We start from the raw sequence: 18,937 nt of genomic DNA, 5'->3' as shown, positions 1-18,937 counted from the left end.
TACAGTAGAAATATCAAAGATCATTGACCTAATAATAATGGAAAAAATGGAAATATTGAGAGAATTACCAAAAAAAATGTGATCACATGCTGTTGGAAAAATGGCACCCATAGATTTGTTTAATGAAAGTTTACCATAAATCTTCAAATTTGTTAAAAAAAAAAATGCAGTTTCTGTGAAGTGCAATGAAAGAAGGAATACCTCTATTGAGTTTGAATAATGCATAGGACAAACAAATGGAAAAGTTCAGTAGGTTGCTGGAAATCCCAGCTGGATCCCAAGCTCTAAGAACAGTTCATCACTTAGAGATAAATTTGGGAACTGGGAAGTCATCCATAAAGGTAATAGTTGACATTATATAGAAGAGATTACCATGAGGAAAACTGTATTCTTAGAGAAAAGAGGATGAAGGATAAGTTCTTTTAGGATGTCTACTCAAGAAAAGATAGTTTCTGCCCTCATGAAGACTTACAGTTTAATAGGGAAGAAGAAAAGTCAACACATAACAAATAGAAATAAGTGAATAAGGAATTACTTATGGATAAAGAAGAGAAAGAAGTGTGTGGGAGATCGTGCCCCATGTTGAATTACAAAGGATCCTGCATAGGGATTCGAAAAATTGGATTCCAGATCTGCCTCACTGAGTTGCTCATCTCTAAAAGGGAAATAAATACTATTTGCTTTGCCAACCTTGCAGAGCTATTGGAAATATGAAAGAAGACAATGTAGACCAAAAAAAAAAAAACCACTATAAAGCAGGATTTCTTCTTGGATAATAGATTGGATGATAACCTGGAAAGGTTGTCTGAAGACCCTAGGTCCCAAGCAACAACTGAAAATAGGACCAAGAGTTTCCAGCACAACCGTTGAGGTCCCAAGCTTTGAAGCTCTCCTCCACATTTGCTTTAGTGACCCAGAACAACCTTATTTTATCTTGCAGCATCTTCTCCTGGAAGATGGTGAGGATATTGCTCTCTTACAAAGATGTGGCAGTTGTTTATTGATTGTGAAATATTTTGAAAACATCACAAGGCCAGCTAAGTGCTAAGACAGGAAGCCAAAAGTTGTGGCTTTTCTGGTGAGTAGGCTAAATGTTCCTTTAAAAAAATGATGTTTAACAGCAGCAGCAAGATTATGTGATGATCAATTCTGATGGATGTTGCTCTTGTAAACAGTGACATGATTCAGGCCAGTTCCGATGGTCTTGTGATGAAGAGAATCATCTGAACCCAGAGAGAGGGCTGTGAGAACTGAGTGTGGATCACAACATAGCATTTTCACTCTTTTTGTTGTTGTTTGCTCTCATTTTGTTTTCTTACTCATCATTTTTTTTCTTTTGATCTGATTTTTCTTGTGCAGCAAAATAACTATAAATATGTATAGAAGAATTGTACATGTTTAACAAATATTGGATCATTTGCCATCTAGGGGAAGGGATGGGAGGAAGGGAGAGAAAAAAATTACAACACAAGGTTTTATAAGGGTGAATGTTGAAATTTATCCATGTATATATTTTGAAAATAAAAAGCTTTAATTTAAAAAAAATTTAACTCCAAAAGAAAAAAAAAATCCTGTCACCAGAATGAAATTATCTAATTCATTAAAAAAAAAAAAAAGACAAAAATTCCATAATGAAATGAACTCATTTGTTGAGCTCATTATTTACAAATTAGATAGGAGGATCCAGGTAATAAGGCAGCTAAATGGCATAGAAGATATTATGGTGGGCTTGGAGTCAGTAAGACTCATCTTGTTGAGTTCAAATATAGCCTCAGACACTTATTAGTGATCCTGGGCAAGTCATTTCATTTTGCCTCAGTTTCCTCATCTATAAAATGAATTGGAGAAGGAAGTAACAAGCCACTTCAGTATCTTTGCCAAGAAAACTCCAAATGGACTCATGAAGAGTTGGACATGACTGGAAAATGACAGAATAACAAACTCCAGGAGATGAGAGAAAGACCAAACAGTAGGGGGAGATGGTGGGAGACATACAGGAAAGGGACCTGGGAAGGCACAAAAGAAGCTTTCCCTCCTTCAGAAATTTGCCAGGGTGATGGTCTTACTTTTTTCTTAGAGACTCAGGATGGTGACATGAATATAAGAAATCCCAGGTCAAGTTCACCCTCAGACATTTACTGGCTATATGACTTTGGATAAGTCACAAACTCTCCTGTGTTCAGTTTCCTAATCTGTAAAATGAGATTGGGGCTGAATTTGTTAACTTCTTAGATCACTTCCAGAGCCAAATCTATGATCATATTAAAAGGATTCAAGAAATTTAATTTTACTCCTTCATTTTATAGATATAAGCTCAAGAGGTAAAGTACTTGCCTAGGGTCAAGATGGCCAGAATTTGTATCCAGGTCTTCGGACTCCAGATCCAGCATTTTTTCCACTATGCCACATTGCACAGAGATTTTACATTTAGGAAATATCTCTAACTACACTATGGTGGTTAGACTATGACTTGCAAGATAGCAGAAGGAAGTGGAAAGGCCTGAGGTATTTTTCTAATCCCATCAGGTTCTATCAATTAAAGATTAATTTTTCTTTTTCTTTCTTTCTTTTTTTTTTTTTTTGTAGGGGAGATTAAAATTAGTAGTCATTTACAATTTACATCTTGTGGTTGTTCAATCATGTCCAACTAGTTCTTCATGACCCCATTTGGGGTTTTCTTGGATAAGATAATAGAAAATTAATTAAGAAAGATAATAGAACAGTTTGCCATTTCCTTCTCCAGCTCATTTTACAGATGAGGAAACTGAGGCAGACAGGGTTAAGTGATTTACCCAGGGTCACACAATAGTAAGTGTTCTAAACCCAGACCCACTGTGTCACATAGTTCATCAACCAAGTTAACACCTAGTTAATTGGCTATTATGAGTACTATTATTATTAATAATATAAAAGCTATTGGATGAGTATTGAACAAATGATAGTATAGAGAAATTCTTGTCAAAGTGTAGTTCAGGGAATCCTGGAACTCTCTGAAACCCTTTTGGAGGCTCTCCAAATTCAAAATTAATTTTTATTTCTAAGATGATAAATATCTACAAATATAATCCTGATAAATAAAAACTCTTTGGACAGATCCTCAATCATTTTTAATAGTATAAAGCTACTGAGAACAAAAGTTTAAGAACCACTGATAGAGAGATATTGTTGGGCCCCGAGGAGATTAGAGCAAGGGAAGACCTGGAAGTATGAGTAACAAGATAACTCATTATTTTGGAATTTTGTGTACTGTCCCAGTGGCCAGCCCAGTGCCCCTGAAATTCTCTACAGAGCTGCCTTTGGCAACCTGCCACAAGGGTGATATCCACTGTGCCGTGTAAATAGAATCATTACTTATGCTACATAAAATTTGCCTGTGTGAGTCAGGGTAACTCAAACTTGTATAAATGCAGCTCCAACTTATGTCTTTCTATCCCAAAAGTAGAATTATCAAGAATGGGGGAGAATTATTAAGAATGCTAGAATCTCACACTTGGCATTTTCTAACTTTTGAGGACAGACAAAAATGAACTGAATATTATATGAATTATTCTAATTATGACTTTGAAAATGCATAAAGAGCAAGGGGTTCTTAACTTTTTGGGTGCTAAGGACTCCTCAGAATAATGGTTTCACCTAATAGCATTTTATTTTTTCCAATTACGTATAAAGAGAGTTTTCAACATTCATTTTTGTAATTTTTGAGTTCTAAATTTTTTCTCCCCAAGTTATACATGTAAAATAAAGAATAATGGTTTCAAACAACTAAAAGCTCAGTTAAGGGTTAATAAAAAAGAATATGCAATTGTTTTCATCATCTAAATTTATGGATGCCCTGAAATCTATCCATGGATCCTAGGATGAGATTGTCTGCTAAAGAGCAGCATACTGGTGGTTGGAACAGGCTGCTGAGTCTCCACTGCTTGTGAAGTATCCTTCCTAATGAAAATTTCCTCCTGTTTTTAGCTCTAAAACAATTCTGCTCCATCATGAAAAACCAATTTCCCCCTCAACAATTTCTTTCCTTCCAGAGAAAGCCTGATCTCTTTTGGGCACCCCTAAATTCTAAACTCACTCTATTTGCCTGCTGCTTTTTTTAATTTAATTTTTTTTTGGTAGTACATTTGAGAGATCTTGGTCCATTAAGTCATTTGCATGGATAATTGCTCCCCCTTTTGTGGTGGGAATTCTTGCCTGCTGCTCTCAGTCTCCTAGACATTTCATCCCTCCTCCATAGCTGTCAGTCATGATGATGCTTGGAAAATCACCCTTGCACTGCTAATACCCCCTGAAAGAGTGTCCCTCAGCAACACTGACTCCATTCCTTTTAGCTCTGACATATTAGTTACAGGGAAAGTCATTTAGAACCTGGCTATTAGTTCAGAACCTTTGCCAGACAATAGCTGACAAAGCAGCCTTCAAGAAAGGCTGTGCAGTAATATCTCATTTGTGGCTTCGAAGTGTCTGCTGGTCAAAGGGGCTCCAGTCTTGCAGACTGTAGCTCAGCTATTTACACTTAATCAGCTAATCATAAGGTTAAAAAGGCCCTCTAAATGCTCCTTCTCCACTTCTGCTGTTGATTGGTGGTTGTTGTGGTAGTTTGGTAAAATAGAGAATACTGATTGATTTATATCAGAGTTCTTAACCAAGGGCCGGTGAACTTGTCTTTCCATAACTGTATTTCAGTATAATCGGTTTCTTTTTTGTCTTAACACAGACTTAGGAAGGTTCAGTGTACCCAAAGGTCAACTCAAGAAAACATGGAACATACAAATCAGTAAAGCGAGTGAGCTTTATTCTGAGGAGATATATTAGGAAGAATGATGGGGCTTTGGGCAGAACTGGGCACTTTAGTGGGGCCCCCAGGAGGAAGAAAGTACCCTTTCCTCAGCCAGAAAAAAATCTCCTCTGTATGTGTGTGTTTGTGTTATTAGGGAGGGAACTAGGAGCTGCTTTTTGCTCAAGAGAGGTAACATGGTATATTAGCTTGGGCACAAAATTTGAAATCCAGAAGACCTCAGTTCAAATTCTGCCTCAAATACTTACTAGCTGTCTAATTCTCTCTCCTTCAATTCTTTGTAAAAATTAGTAAATTGGATGTAAGGATCCCTAAGAATCTATGATTTTAATATCAATGGTAAGTCAAGAAGAAAAAATGCTCTGGTCAGAAGCAACAGATGGATACAAGATAAAAGAAAGACAGTAAAAATCAAAATCTAAGATCCCAAGAAAAGGGATCATTCTGAGAGCTGGGCCCAGCTCCTTAGAGCTCTTCCTCCTGATCCTTATTCCTGCCCTCCACATATAAATTCTGGAGTCCCCTCTCTGCCAGTCCCCCTATCCTTGTTCCTACTGTTTGTTAGCTTAATGTCAAGTCTTATGGGATTCTAGTTCTTATTTCGTAAGTTGGAACTTTGATCACATTTTCTGATATAAATATGGCTGCTCAGTTCTATTGTACTCTTTATCTTTATTTAATTTTCTTTGTTATTTTGAACTTGAACATTCATACAAACCATTTAATATACAGAAAAGAAGAAGAAAGATTCTTCAAACATATCATGGGTTAAATAAAATTTTATGAGTTAGGGGACTTAAGTAACCTCCTTAGTTTTCCTAAGGATTTTGCTTTTTTTTGTACTCTCAGTGTTTAGCACAATGCCTGGTACACAGCAAACTCTTATTAAATGCCTCTTCATTGACTGGTTAAACACTGTTAGGATTCTTACAAGGCACTAAGTAAGTGGAATTGAGGAGACAGTGGTTAAATCTAAGATTTAATCCTACAACAAATATTTCCTAGTTTTTCTAGTGATATAATGGTTTCCTAGTGATATAATGATTGGTGTATACTCAGTGTGGGGCATATAAGGAGGAGGTCTCAGGGCCAGGAAGGACAAGCCCACTAGAAGCTCATTTGGAGGAAGCTAGAGGCAGAAGCTGGCAGAGGCAAAGGACTAGCAGCAGGAGCTCTCAGAACCAAGGAGAGAGATAGGTCTCTAAGAAAGCTAACCAGGCCCAGGAAAAGAGACAAGACTTTGAAGGAGACAACAAACGACTTGGACTTTAACTCCTGGCTGGATTTGAGATGATTATTGAATCTGAACTGAATTATTGAACTGAAAAGAAACCTGCTCCCAGAGAACAGTATACTTTAGAGAAGAATATTATAAATATTATAGAATATATTATATATTAGAGAAGAATATTATAAAACACTATGTGCTCTTGCTTCCAAGCCATCGATTTACAAGCAGATTTTATTTATTTGTTTGTTTTTCAAGTGGATTATAGAACATAACCAGTTAGTCAGTTGGAATCTGCCTGTATTCCGAATCTTTGGGTATCATTGTACCATTGTACCCAAATTTTTATATGGAGAAAAATATCCATCCTTTTTTTTCTTCTCTGACCCTTCCAGGAACACAAACTTGTCAAGAACTTAGGTTAGTCTCACCTGTGCCCAGGCCAGGCAATAGAGAATCAGGTCAACAACTGAATTTCTTTCAACATTAAGTCAACAAAACAAAACAAAAACACAAAGGCAACAGGGTCAGCCATGTGAGACCAACCCAGGACGCAGGGCTCTCCTGCAGGTACGACAACACACACTGGAAAGACCAGTCTCGGGGCTGACTCCACAGGTAGACTGAAAGAAAGATGCAATAGCAACCACATTCTTTTATGTAATATCCCACATCAGAAGGCATTTTATAGGCAACATTAAATCAGCAGCAGCAATCTACGTGTGAGCAACCATTGCCCAGTCTTGTGTTCAGGTAGAGAAACTCATTAGAAGAGGAACATTTTATACCCCTATGCATAAAATGTTCAAGGTCACATTAACACATGGCAGGACAAAAAAAATTAATGATAAAACCCAGGAAGAGGATATTTTTGTCCAATGAAAGAGACCAAAACACTTATTTCATCAGGACTGGTTGTTTTTTACAGTATGGTTTCCCCACAAGTGGGTTATGAAAACCACAGTGATGAGTAAAAGTAGTGAGCCTCCCCTCCCACTTATGGCAACTCCCCAAGTAAAGTGCTCTGTTCTCCACCCCCTATCCCTGCTCCTCCATCAGTATCTGCATTATGTCCACATCACAGAATCCTAGAATGAAAGAGAAGGAAGGAACTTTAGACATCACCTAGTCAAACTTTGGGTTTTTGTAAATTTCTTCTCTCATGTTGAGCTAATTTTTTTCTTCCAGATTTCTGTCCTTTCTCTTCATTTTTATTAATAAATTTTTAATCAGTGATCTCAAACTGCGATGATCTCTTTAATGTTTACAGGACTTACCTTTTTGCACTTGTAGTGTCACAAAAACTGGCTAACCCAATCTCATAATTGCTTATGAAAAGGAATGTATAATGTGACTCGAGGGTTCTGAGTCCCTGAATCTATCTACTATGTCTTAGAGCAGGGGTTCTTAAACTCCAACATATTAGAGATCTGTGAACTTTAATAGGGAAAATGAATTTTTATTTTTGTTAACCTTTAATATTTATCATTTCCTTTAATTAACCCCCATTCCCAATCTTCCCACCTCCATCTAAGTAGAAATAACAAGCATTTCTCTCCTCGAACCTCAGTTTCTTCATCCATAAAATGGGATTTTGAATTGGCTGATGTCTAAAAACTCTTCCATCCCTAAATACTATAATTTCTATGTATCCCCCAGGCACCTCTTTTATGAGTGAATTAATTTGCATTAGTGAATAAAGGAACCTCTGCTTTCCACCCCCATATTCAAGATGAACCTGAGACGTGGAATTTTAGAGTTCCCTTCATCACCTCCTCACTCTTTCCCCATTGACCTTGAGAACTAGAAAGGGTGAGAATTCAACTACAAAGGGAAAAGGAGAAAGGAGTTTAGTGAGTTGGGTTAATTAGCCACCTGGGTGGCCAGTTTATAACTCCCTATCATTCATGCTAGAGATATTCTCTTTTAAGAAGTCAGGCTCCCCACCCAGTCCTTGTAAGAATGCGAAGAAATGACATCACTCCAGTAACTTCAAAAGTCAGAAAGAAGCAAAACATATATGATTAAGTAAAAATTATTTGATCTAGCACTTTAAAAACCTGTTTTGTGTAAATAAACATCTTTAGTGCTTTTAAAAAATCAGTGCCTTTGTTATTCTGTGAGACCTTCTCAACTTTCCCCTCCATCCTCCTTAGAACCTCCCTTTATAACACAAGTGAAACAAATCACTAGGTTGGCCAGTTCTGACAACATATTCCTCATTCGGTATCTATCAAACACCATTTCTCTAACACGAGGTCACCATCAGGTCTCTAAAATCAAGAAAAATCACTGAATAATGACTTTCAGTGCACCTATCACTTTCCCACAAATCTTCCCTTCTTCCCAAGGCCACACTCTCTCTGAGCCTCATTCAGCTGAAGCTTGATTTTTAAAATCAAGATACTGAAAACTCTCAATTGATTTAACTCCTTGGCAAAGGGCCAGATGAATGAAGAGCCCAATGGTTCCAACAGAAGGTTGAGAACCTTTACTGAGAAAAATCCACAAGACCCAAGTAGCCAAAGCAGTGCTCTTTGAAATGAGAAAGGATGGAGGAGGAGGATCTGCCCTGATTAAAGGTCTAGAGCAGAAATGAGGAGACAGAAAGATTAGGGCTTAAACTCTTTCCTGAAGTAGTTCCCAGGGTCTTGTGACTATGGAAAAAGTCTGTGTCATGGAGCCATTTAGAAGTCTGGAATGGACTCCCTCTTAGAAACAAACAGTAATTAGTTAATTATTTAAAATTATATATATATATATTTATATATATATATATACATATATATAATATTAAAATTATTCAGAAATTAATCAAATTAAACATTAATAAAATAAAGATGAAATAAATAGGATTACAAAGGACACCAATTATAGTGAAATACAGTTATCAAATTTTTAAAAACACACAAATTCAAATATTTTCACTTCAGGTCCCTTCCCTTTCACCACAGATGTGCAAAAATACTCATCTCCCTTCACTTTTTAAATTTTTTCATCAAGGAATATGGCATACCATTATTTCCCTTCATTTCACATGTTGCCCCTGTGAATTATCTGGGCTTTTTCTTTGTCCAGAGAAATTGTTTTTTTAAATGCAGAGGTGGAAGAGCAAAAAAGGCCAGCACTTAGCTTCTCGTGGTATATGCTGAAATAAAAACACAGACACTCCCCAAGGCTAAAGTCTACCTTCTCTCACTCACATAATCTCACCTAATGGCTTTAGCAGGGAGCAACAATCAAAGACTATTATATGCAGCTAATAAGTAAAATATTCACAATCTTCCTCAACCACCCTCAGCAGCTTTTCCACCAATGGTGACTTTGTATACACACAGGCTCGGGATTCCTTCTCCCAGATTGCACACACAAACTTTTCATTTAATTCCTGGGAGGAGCCTCTCGAGTCCTATGTTTGAATTGTCTTGTAAGGGAGCAATGGGGATTGAAGAGATCGGGTTAAAACAGTTTCTGATGCTGAAGAAAACTAGTCTCATCCCTGCCTGCCTCTCCCCCTTAGCTACTCTATTTTGTACATTCAGTTCCAGTAGGAAAGCTACTTCTTGTTAATTAGGCAACCGTGGGCTGTCTCTCAGCTTGGCAACTAGCCAATGGAACTCATGAAATCAACCTCACAAGGCGGATGTTTTGAAGTGATGCAATGGCTAAGTAAAAGCCCCATTCAAAGGAACCAAGTTACAAGGGTCCCAGAATCCTTCTCTGTTTCCTACACACTCTGGACTTGATCTATTCCTTCCAGTCCTGGGACAGATTCATCCCTTATTGCAGGAGCAAGAAGCAGGGAGAAAACTTCCTGGCCATCCCAGATAGCCCGGTCTGAATGGGCTGCAGCGCAAACCTGAATAACCAGGGCACATTTAGCATCCACATACTTTCTGTCGTTTTCATCTACCCCACACTGCAGGTTTTTCAGGTATCTGCATGAACGTGCGCTCCACAGAGAGAACACACACGTAAGGAAACGTGCTGCCCAGGGAGTGAGTAAGCGCTGCTATTTAAAGAGCCCTTCGTCCAAGAACGGGACTTCTTCAGATCAAGAACCAGCAGCACAATTCTCATGTAAGTACCTCTCACACGCATCTGACTTTAATGTACAGAGGTGGATAAACTCAGATACCCAGATAAAATTCGAATGCTTACTCAATTGGACCATTCTGCTAGTTTTTAAAAAAAGGACAAAAGAAATAAAGAAGAAAAGAGAGAAAGGAAGGGGAGGAAAAGATGAAAGGTAAAGGAAGATTAGAGCTTGGGGCTGGGTACCCTTTCAGGGAGGTAGGAAAAGTTTTCTGGACAAAAAGATGCAAGCATTTTAATAGGACTGAACTGGAAACTTTGGACATGGGAAATTTCATTTGGTTTGGTTGGCAGCTATTGAGCTCACCTTGGCATCTGGCCTAATTTTTTAAAAATGTCTTAGAATGAGCACTCAAATCGTCATGCCAGATACATATGTTTTTAGTTGTTTAATATCCTATTCTGCATTCTGATGTTTTCACAGAGATCTGTCCGGGGTAGAAGGGGGGGGGGGGAAAGCGCTGGGCTTGGGCAAGAGAGACTTATTTTCAAATTCCATTTTTGGCAGTTAATGATAATGGACAAATTATTCAGATGCTAGAAGCCACATTTTTCTCATTTTTAAAATGGGGATAATATTGTAGCACCTACTCAAATGAGGTCATCTCTGTTTAAAGTGTAAACTTTGTAAATCTCAATGAATAGTATATGATCTAGCACACAGTATCATTTTTAATAATTTTAATAGTAATCATTTTAATATAATTCTATATTCAATGTGTCAATATCTAGTGGAAGTGATCTATATGTTGACAAAGCGTAGTGGAAGCTTCATGACAATTGAAATTTTTCTCTGCTGTTCTCCATTGCTCAAAGAAACTGATTTTGTGACAACCAATATTTATTTGAGACTTAAGGGAATCCCTTATTCTGGTGCCTTGAGGAAATATGTGCTGTTGATATTTCAACACAATGCCAACTAGGATTAGGTATGCAAGTTGCTGGGGGAAAGAAAATGGGATGGAAGCCAGGGACATCCAGGCCCTATGTCACCCTCAAGTCTAAATGGGATCATCTTATCAGGTAGGCTATAAAAAGAAGTGACATGGAGAGGTACATGGAGTCCAACAGTTAAGGGATTAAGAGTGACTTTTTCACAGAAAGGCAGAGACTGAAGAAAGAAACCATCCTTATGGTGAGCCATCACATTCAGCAAATATATGTATACATATAGATAGATAGATAGATAGATAGATAGATAGATAGATAGATAGATATTTTAAGAGTTATAAAACATTTTGCTAACATTTTAAAATTTATGCCTTTTGATTTTTTTCTTACATCCTATTCATTTCCAAACATAACCCTCCCTTCTGACCTCACTCAAAAGGCCTTCCTTTAGTCACAAAGGTTAAAAAAGACAAATAATAATAGCTAATATTTATATGGCATTTTAAGGTTTGCAAAGTGATCTCATTTTATTTTCCCAACTCTAGGAGGTAAGGTTCTGTTATTCCCTTTCTTTCAGAAATCAGGAAATTGAATTAGGCAAAGGTTAAATGATGATTTTCTCAGGACACAAAATTAAGTAGAGCTGAAGGTAAAATTTGAATTCAAGTCTTGTCTTTGACTTCATGTTCAGCACACTATTTACTGGATTGTACTGCAGCACAGTAAAATCAATTCACCTAGCATTTAGATATACTTTTTATACTTAAGGGAATATATCTATTGGCTGAAAAACCAATGAAGCTATAGGAAAGAAAAAATACTTCATCACACCTGGGTCACCTTTTAAAACTTATTTTTAAGATGATGATGACCCCTTTAAAAATCCAAGCAATTATTAAGCACCTGCTATCTGCAAAGCAGACCTAGTGCCACTAGGGGGCACAGTAGGTAGAGTATCAGCCTGGAGTCAGTTTCTGAATTCAAATTTCACCTCAAGACACTCAGTAGCCATGTAACAAGTCACTTAATCATATTTGCCTCAGTTTCCTCATCTGTAAAATAATGTGGAAAAGAGAATGGCAAACCAATCCATTATCCTTGACTAAAAAACCCCATGAACCCCAAAACCCAAATGGGGTCGCAAAGAGTCAGACATGACTGAAACATGATTAAACAACTAAAAATCTGCAAAGCATTTTAGGAAAGAGAAAAGAAATGTGAGATAGATCCTCTGAGAAGAGAGGTACCATCCTAGTTGAAGAACCAAAATATACACTAACTTCTTTAGAATCAAAATTTCCAGAAATAATCTTGGGTCCAGGGGTTCTTAATTTTTTGGGGGGATATTTGTTTCTTGGACTCCTTCGGTAGTTGGATGAAGTTTATTGGTTTGAATAATGTTTTGAAATTCATAAAAATTACATAGGTCGGATTACAAAGGAAACCAATTATATTGAAATAGTTAAATAAATTCATAGACCCTAACTTAAGAATTCTCTGGCAATTCAATTCCTTTCTTTTTCCAGGTGAGATGAGCTCCAAAGAACTAAGTCCATTTTGCCTCAGTTTACACATTTACCCTTAAAACAGTTAAGAAATAAAACAAGGCAGCACATGACTAACTTCAGGAATGAACAGCTCAAACAAGAGATGGATAGTCCTTCAGAGGAGAGGGTTCAAGTGCATTGGAGATCCTCCTGGTATTTCTGGCTTGTCAGAATCTGACTTTTCGATTTGTTAATGAGTCAGGGCTGTTTCTCAAGTGCATTCTTGATGCCTATTCTGGCTCCACAGGCTCTATGCCAAGGGGATTGCTCAGGGTGCTCAAAGGTGTGTTATATAAGGATTGTTTTAATGCTTCAGTAGCAATGTTTCGAAAACTAAAGCTTCCTTTTGTTCTAATAGCATTTAGAATAAGCAAGTGGATTACAATTACTGAATAGAATACATGAACAAAATAGATGTCAAAGTTCCATCAGTTACTCCCTTGGGAAATAAACTACAAGAATCCAATCCCTGGATTTTTCTGCCATAGTAGGGGCCTTAAAAAAAAAAAAAAAAAAAAAAAAGTCACTATTTAGGGCCTGACCCAAGCCACATTGCCTATTAAGTGGTTTGTCTTCATACCTTCCTTGGAAGCTTTCCAAGGCTCTTTTCTTCTTATCAGCTCTCCCTACACTGTGTGCCTCTCACCCTTATGGTGCCCAGGGTTGGAGCATTAAGCGCCCCACCCAGGCCTCTTGGGCAACAGTTTGAGCCCTGTACCTTTCCTTTACTCCAGAGCTCCTCTAACTTAAAATGTATTGTTCCTCTGTTTCATTCTCTCCAAAACTTCCAGATGGCTCTTGGGAAAAAAATCTGATAAATGAATCAAAACCTAGAATATTAATAGGTAAAACAACTTCATGTGTTGCATCTGCCAGGGATGCTAAAAGCCAGAAGACTAAATTTCATATCCAAAAATATTGATTTCAAATGGCAGGGATTTCACGCCCTCCATGGCAAATTAGAGGAAGAGATGAGGTTAGGGGCGATTTCAGTATCAGACTGGTGTGGGCAAACTACAGATAAGGCTGAGTCAGCTTCCTTCCTCCTGGTTAGGGCTGCTCTGGGGGTAAGCTATGTTCATTAGGGGAGTCTGCCTTTCTGAGAATTACTGAGAATTACGCTGAAAATTGTTTGGGGATTGTTGGAGAGCGGAGTGATCAGTTATAGACTCTACTTGTATACAGCCAAGGGAAAGAGAGCTCAGGGTCCTAAGGCTGGCTGCTGGAGATGGGGAGAGCCTGGCCTAATTCTCTCCATTTTTAACAGAGGCCATGGAGGAGAGACAAAGTGGCTTTTTTTGCTTTTTTTTTTTTTTTTTTTTTTTTTTTTGCTGAGGCAATTGGAGGTAAGTGACTTGCCCAAGGTCACACCGCTAGGAAGTATTAAGTGTCTGACCAGGTTTGAACTCAGGTCCTCCTGACTTCAGGGCTGCTGTTCTATCCACTGCGCCTCTGCAGGATATTCTTAAATTGTGGGTCTTAATGAGAGACCGTATAATGGAGAAATCCTCACATGTTAGTTGTTTTTAGGGAGGTTGTGGAGCTCAACACCCCCCCCCACCTAAGAGATCGCTTAACACTAAATGAAGGTTCAGATTTTTTAAAATCGTGGGGAGCAGGAGGAAGAACTAAAGGGAGGACTAGCTCCCACGTCCGCCCCATCTGGAGCAAATCCCAGCTTCTAAGTCCCTTTGGAAAAGTCTCGCACGCGCTGGGCCGCAGCCGCGGCCGGGGCTTGCCACCCTGAGAAGGGGCACCGGTGGGGCTGGGTTGGAGCGGGCTCCCCAGACGCAGAGCAGACAGAGGCAGGCGCGAGCGGAGCAGCCACAGGGCTGAGGCACGGAGGCACAGAGCCTCCCCGAGGCTGCGCCTCCTCCCTCCCACCCGCCAAGCGGAGACCCGGGCCACGTGAGTCCCCGCGCGCGCCGGCGCTCCCGGGAGGCCCGGGCACGTCAGGCAGGCACCGAACGGCCCGGTTCCGTTCCGGCCAGAGCTGCGGGCCGCAGGATGGTGAAAGGCGGCCGCGTAGCTGAGAAATGAGAACAACTTCCCGGATCGTCCCTACCTCCGTAAAATACCTGCCACGAAAAAAGCTTGCCTGCGGATGCTCCCCTCAGACCCTGCAGGAGGGCTAGGTTAGCGAAGGCAGCATTAGCTCTCTCCGCCTTTGGCTCCGGATCGCGGGCTCTCTGACTCTCTACGTTGATCGTCTCTGTCTGCGTGTCTCTTTGTGTATGTGTGTCTCTGCTTCTCTGTCTCTTTCTGTCTCTGTCTCTCTATCTCTCTGTCTGTCACTGTGCCTGTTTCCGGATCTCTCTCTATGTATCCGTCTCTCTGTCTATGTCTCCCTTTTGTCTCTGTGTCTGTTTCTCTTTATGTGTGTCTGTTTGTTTCCTTCTTTGTCTCTCCCAGTTTCCCTCTCAGTGTCTCTCTCTGTCTCTCTGAATGTCTGTCTCTGTGTCTGTTTCTGGATTTGTCTCTATCTCTGTTTATGTCTCAGTCCCTCTGTCTGTGTCTGTCTCTATCTCTGGTTCTCTGTCTCTTTTTCTGTAAGTTGTGTGTGTCTCTCTGTTTCTTTCTTTGTCTCTCCCTATTTCCCTCTCAGTGTCTCTATCTGTCTCTCTATCTCTAAATGTCTGTCTCTGTGTCTGTTTTGGGATTTGTCGCTATCTCTATGCCTCAAGTCCCTCTGTCTCTGTCTCTGTCTCAGTATGTGTGTGTATGTGTCTCTGTTTCTTTCTTTGTCTCTCCCAGTTTCCCTCTCAGGGTCTCTATCTGTCTCTGTGTCTGTCTCTGTCTCTCTGTGTGTCTGTCTCTGTGTCTGAATACCTATCTCTGTATCTCTCTGTCTGTCTCTGGACTTGTCTCTGTTTCTGTCTGTCCCCTGTCTGTGTCTCTGTTTCTCTCCATGTACGTGTCTCTCTTTCTTTCTTTGTCTCTCCCTATCTCAATCTGTCTCTGTTTCCTTTTCAGTGTCTCCATGTCTTTCTGTCTCGCTCAGTCTCTCACTCTCTCCTCCTTTCCCCTAGTAACTAATAAGTTATTCTTTCAAATGACACAATTCTTTTTAAAAGGCATCATGTTGACCTGAGTTTCACCTTCTATAACAAAACAAGTGCCTGAGAGATCAGTATCGTCCTCCCTATATCTCAGTTTTTCATGTATAAAATAGAGTGTCGGACTCCATCACCTCCCAGTATCTTGGATCTAGAGCTAGAGATCTCAGAAACCATCTAATGCATTTTAGAGATAAAGAAACCGAAGGTTAGTGACTTGCTCAGCTCCCCTAAGTAGGAAACATCCAGCACACAATTAGGACTCCAAAGCCTTGCGCCATGGTGCCTCCCCACTGTTGTTATGGCTTTGTAGATTATTAGAAAAAAGACACAGTGTAAGTGATAAGGACTCAGGACAGGGACGGAGCATGTGTCATACTCTCAAGCTGCTCCAATTTCTCAGAATATAATTTCTTAACTTGCTAACCCCCAGTAGGCAGAGATCTGGTTTCTTTTAAAATTAGAGATGAATTCCTGCCTCTCCCCTTCCCCCCATTTATTTCCTGGTAATTTGTTTCTGATAGTTTAGAAAGAGTAGTTTATAAAATGGAAACTTCAAAGTCCTTCCAGATCCAAGGTCTGTACTTATCTATGTGAATGGCCTCCAAATGAACTTAATAGTTCTTAACTTTCTATCCAATGTTCAGTAAAAGTATAAAAAATGTTGTACTAGTTCTCATTGTCAGACTGAAGCTTTCTGGAGCTTTGAACACCATTTCACTCAATGAGATCAGTTTAGCTCATCTGTTTTGTTGATGTTTTTTTCCATTTCCTTTCTTGCACAGTTTACTCACTCAGTTTACTAACATCATCTTTTAAAATACAAAATCATGATTCTCTACTATTTGCAACTTATTTTTATAAAATTACTTTTTTTTTAAATAAAAACTAGGTGGTACAATGGATAGAGGAGTACGAGACCTGGAATCAGAAAGACAAGTTCAGATTTGACAACAGATACTTACTAGCTGTGTGCATAAGGAAGCTAGGGAAGGGCTTCTTAAATTTTTCCCACTCACGACCCCTTTTTGTTCAAGAAATTTTTATGTAACTCTGTGTATGTAGGTATATAAAATAAATATGCATATCAAACATTTACTTAAAATAAATCATAATTTCGTGACCCCCCCACATTCAGTTATAAGCCCCTCTATGGGGTCACAACCCACAACTTAAAGATGTTGGGGAGAACAGGGACTACTATCTAGTATCTAATATCTATAACCCCAAAAAGGATCTGAAAAACAACTGAACAGCATCAATTTTTATAAATTCTCTATTAAATTTAGCTCAGCAGTCAGGCAGAGTAATATTGATAATATGATTACTGTCTTCTTTTTCTTAAATGAAATAATATTTATGAAGTGCTTAGCATAGGACCTAGCATGTATTAGGTTCCCTTTCTCCCTTCCTTTCTACTTTCTTTTCTGTATTAACTCCTTTAGCTAATATAATTATATATAATTAATTTATTATGCATAATATATTCTATATGCATATAAAATAATTTATTCTATATGCATATAAACTATATACCACTGCTACCACCAGCCAGAATTTTCCAGACTTCCTTTCTATTGGATGCTGATACTGTTCCCAGCAATACAATACTTCCATTCTCTTACATCTATAATTCAATAACTTAAGGTGGAAAGTACCCACCATTTTATTATTTATTTATTATTCACAATTTCCACATAATGTAGGGTAGCATTACTGGTAAATGCTGGGATTCATAAGGCAAGAATCTAAGAGATAGGAATCATGAGGCAATCCTTTCATGATACACAACGCCAGTCAAGCCTTTATTAGCACTGTTCCCCCTGGTCCTTAGTTCCCCCCAACTTAAAAGTAGAACTCGGAGAGGGTTCGAAGGAAAACCTCCAAGATGCTAAAAAGTTATAAAGTAATAGCCATAAAGAAAAGCCAAAGGAACTGAGATTGTTCAGCTTGGTAAAGAAAAGGCTGAAAATAGGCATAATAGGGTTTCAAATGTATAAAGGATAATTGATGTAAATGATCAGCTGTTTTCTGTTTCTTTTGGAAACAAAACAGATGAAAAAAGAGACCCAAGTTGTAGTTTTAGCATTTAGGCTTTTTATGAAGAATCCTCTCATAGTATGAAAGATTGGAATGAATGAGTGAGTTGAGTCAAGTCCACTAGTGCATATTAAGTAGCAGTTATGTGTTGGGCACTGTGCTAAGCCTGGTGAAAGATAGAGCTTCATTTTCTCCATCTTAGCCTAAGAAATAGGATAGCCAAACATAATTTAAATGTGAAGAGGCTGAGATCAAATGATGTCCTGAGACCATTTCTTAAGAGGAGTCTAATTCATGAGAAAGGGCAGTATGTACGAAATCCGTTGTCCCCTACTAGCCTCCTAGCCATCGATACTCTATAATACAACATGACAACTTCTTCTATCAGTTCACATCTCTAATTTGCATTGGGGAACCACTACATCACTTCCAGATGCCATTTTCTTCAAACTCAAGGTACAGAGTGATGGCTTTTTCTATACCTGCAGGAACAGTGAATGGCATCCTACCAAAGGAGATGTTCCAAGGCACCTGAAATGGTAGATGTATTTATTGATTACTAGAAGGAATAACAAATTCATGAAAAAGCATCTACTAAGTGCTCACTAAGGGCCAGGCTCTGGCCTGAGGGATGAGAATTCAAATTTAAACAAGCAAAAAACTCCTTGTCTTAAAGGAGTTTAAAGAGAAGAAGACAACAGGTAATGAGTTATAATGAGGGAAAGAAGTAATTAAGGGAGAGGAAGAAAAAGAGAAAGCAGAAGGAGATTTTGAAATTTTAAAATAACTGCATACTTTCTGATTTGCATACATTTCAAAATATATAAACATTAGGAAGTGACAATAAAATAGGGTCAGTTATTTTCTGGTAGCATTTTGCATCTATACAGCACTTAAATAGAATCATCCCCAATCAAAGCTCTCCACTGTAGTGAATAGAACACAGAACTTCCAGTTAGGAAGACCCAAGTTCAAATCTGAGTTCAGATATTTATTATCACCTGATCCTTAGCAACCACTGCCTGCCTCAGTTTTTTCATCAGTAAAATGGGAGTAATAATGGCACTTACCTCCTAGGATTATTGATACAATGAGATAATATTTGTAAAGCACTCTGCAAACCTTAAAGTCCCATATAAATGCTGATCATTCTTATTCATAGTCCCAAGAGAAGTGAATAATTTTTTTTTTTCTGTAGAGAGGCTAGAATCATTGGAAATAGAGAAACTTCCCTGTAGTTTCTTTTCATTCTTATTGTTTCTTTAGAAACTTCACATTGAACCTC

The 18,937-nt window shown here is 38.6% G+C and overlaps 1 protein-coding gene and 1 long non-coding RNA gene across 4 annotated transcripts in view; one reads left to right on the top strand and one right to left on the bottom strand.

Moving 5' to 3' along the window:
- LOC141547803 (uncharacterized) overlaps nt 1-15,115 on the bottom strand; it is a 32,594-nt gene extending 17,479 nt beyond the window's left edge. The window contains exon 1 of the long non-coding RNA XR_012483627.1: nt 14,622-15,115. This is a non-coding gene — a long non-coding RNA (uncharacterized LOC141547803). The remainder of the gene's footprint in view (nt 1-14,621) is intronic.
- HOPX (HOP homeobox) overlaps nt 1-18,937 on the top strand; it is a 384,876-nt gene that overhangs the window by 339,061 nt on the left and 26,878 nt on the right. The window contains exon 1 of one of the 3 annotated variants that reach the window (XM_074276376.1): nt 9,468-10,103. The exons of 1 other annotated variant lie outside the window; for it this stretch is intronic. The gene's annotated coding sequence lies outside the window, so the exon portion shown is untranslated. Of the gene's footprint in view, nt 1-9,467; nt 10,104-18,937 lie in introns of those variants that run through there. One more of the 3 variants, XM_074276377.1, reaches the window with a different exon arrangement.

The sequence above is a fragment of the Sminthopsis crassicaudata genome, chromosome 6, assembly GCF_048593235.1.
Source record: "Sminthopsis crassicaudata isolate SCR6 chromosome 6, ASM4859323v1, whole genome shotgun sequence".
Lineage (NCBI taxonomy): Eukaryota > Metazoa > Chordata > Mammalia > Dasyuromorphia > Dasyuridae > Sminthopsis > Sminthopsis crassicaudata.
Note: the sequence above shows the minus strand (reverse complement) of the source record. Positions and strands in the feature narration are given on the sequence as shown.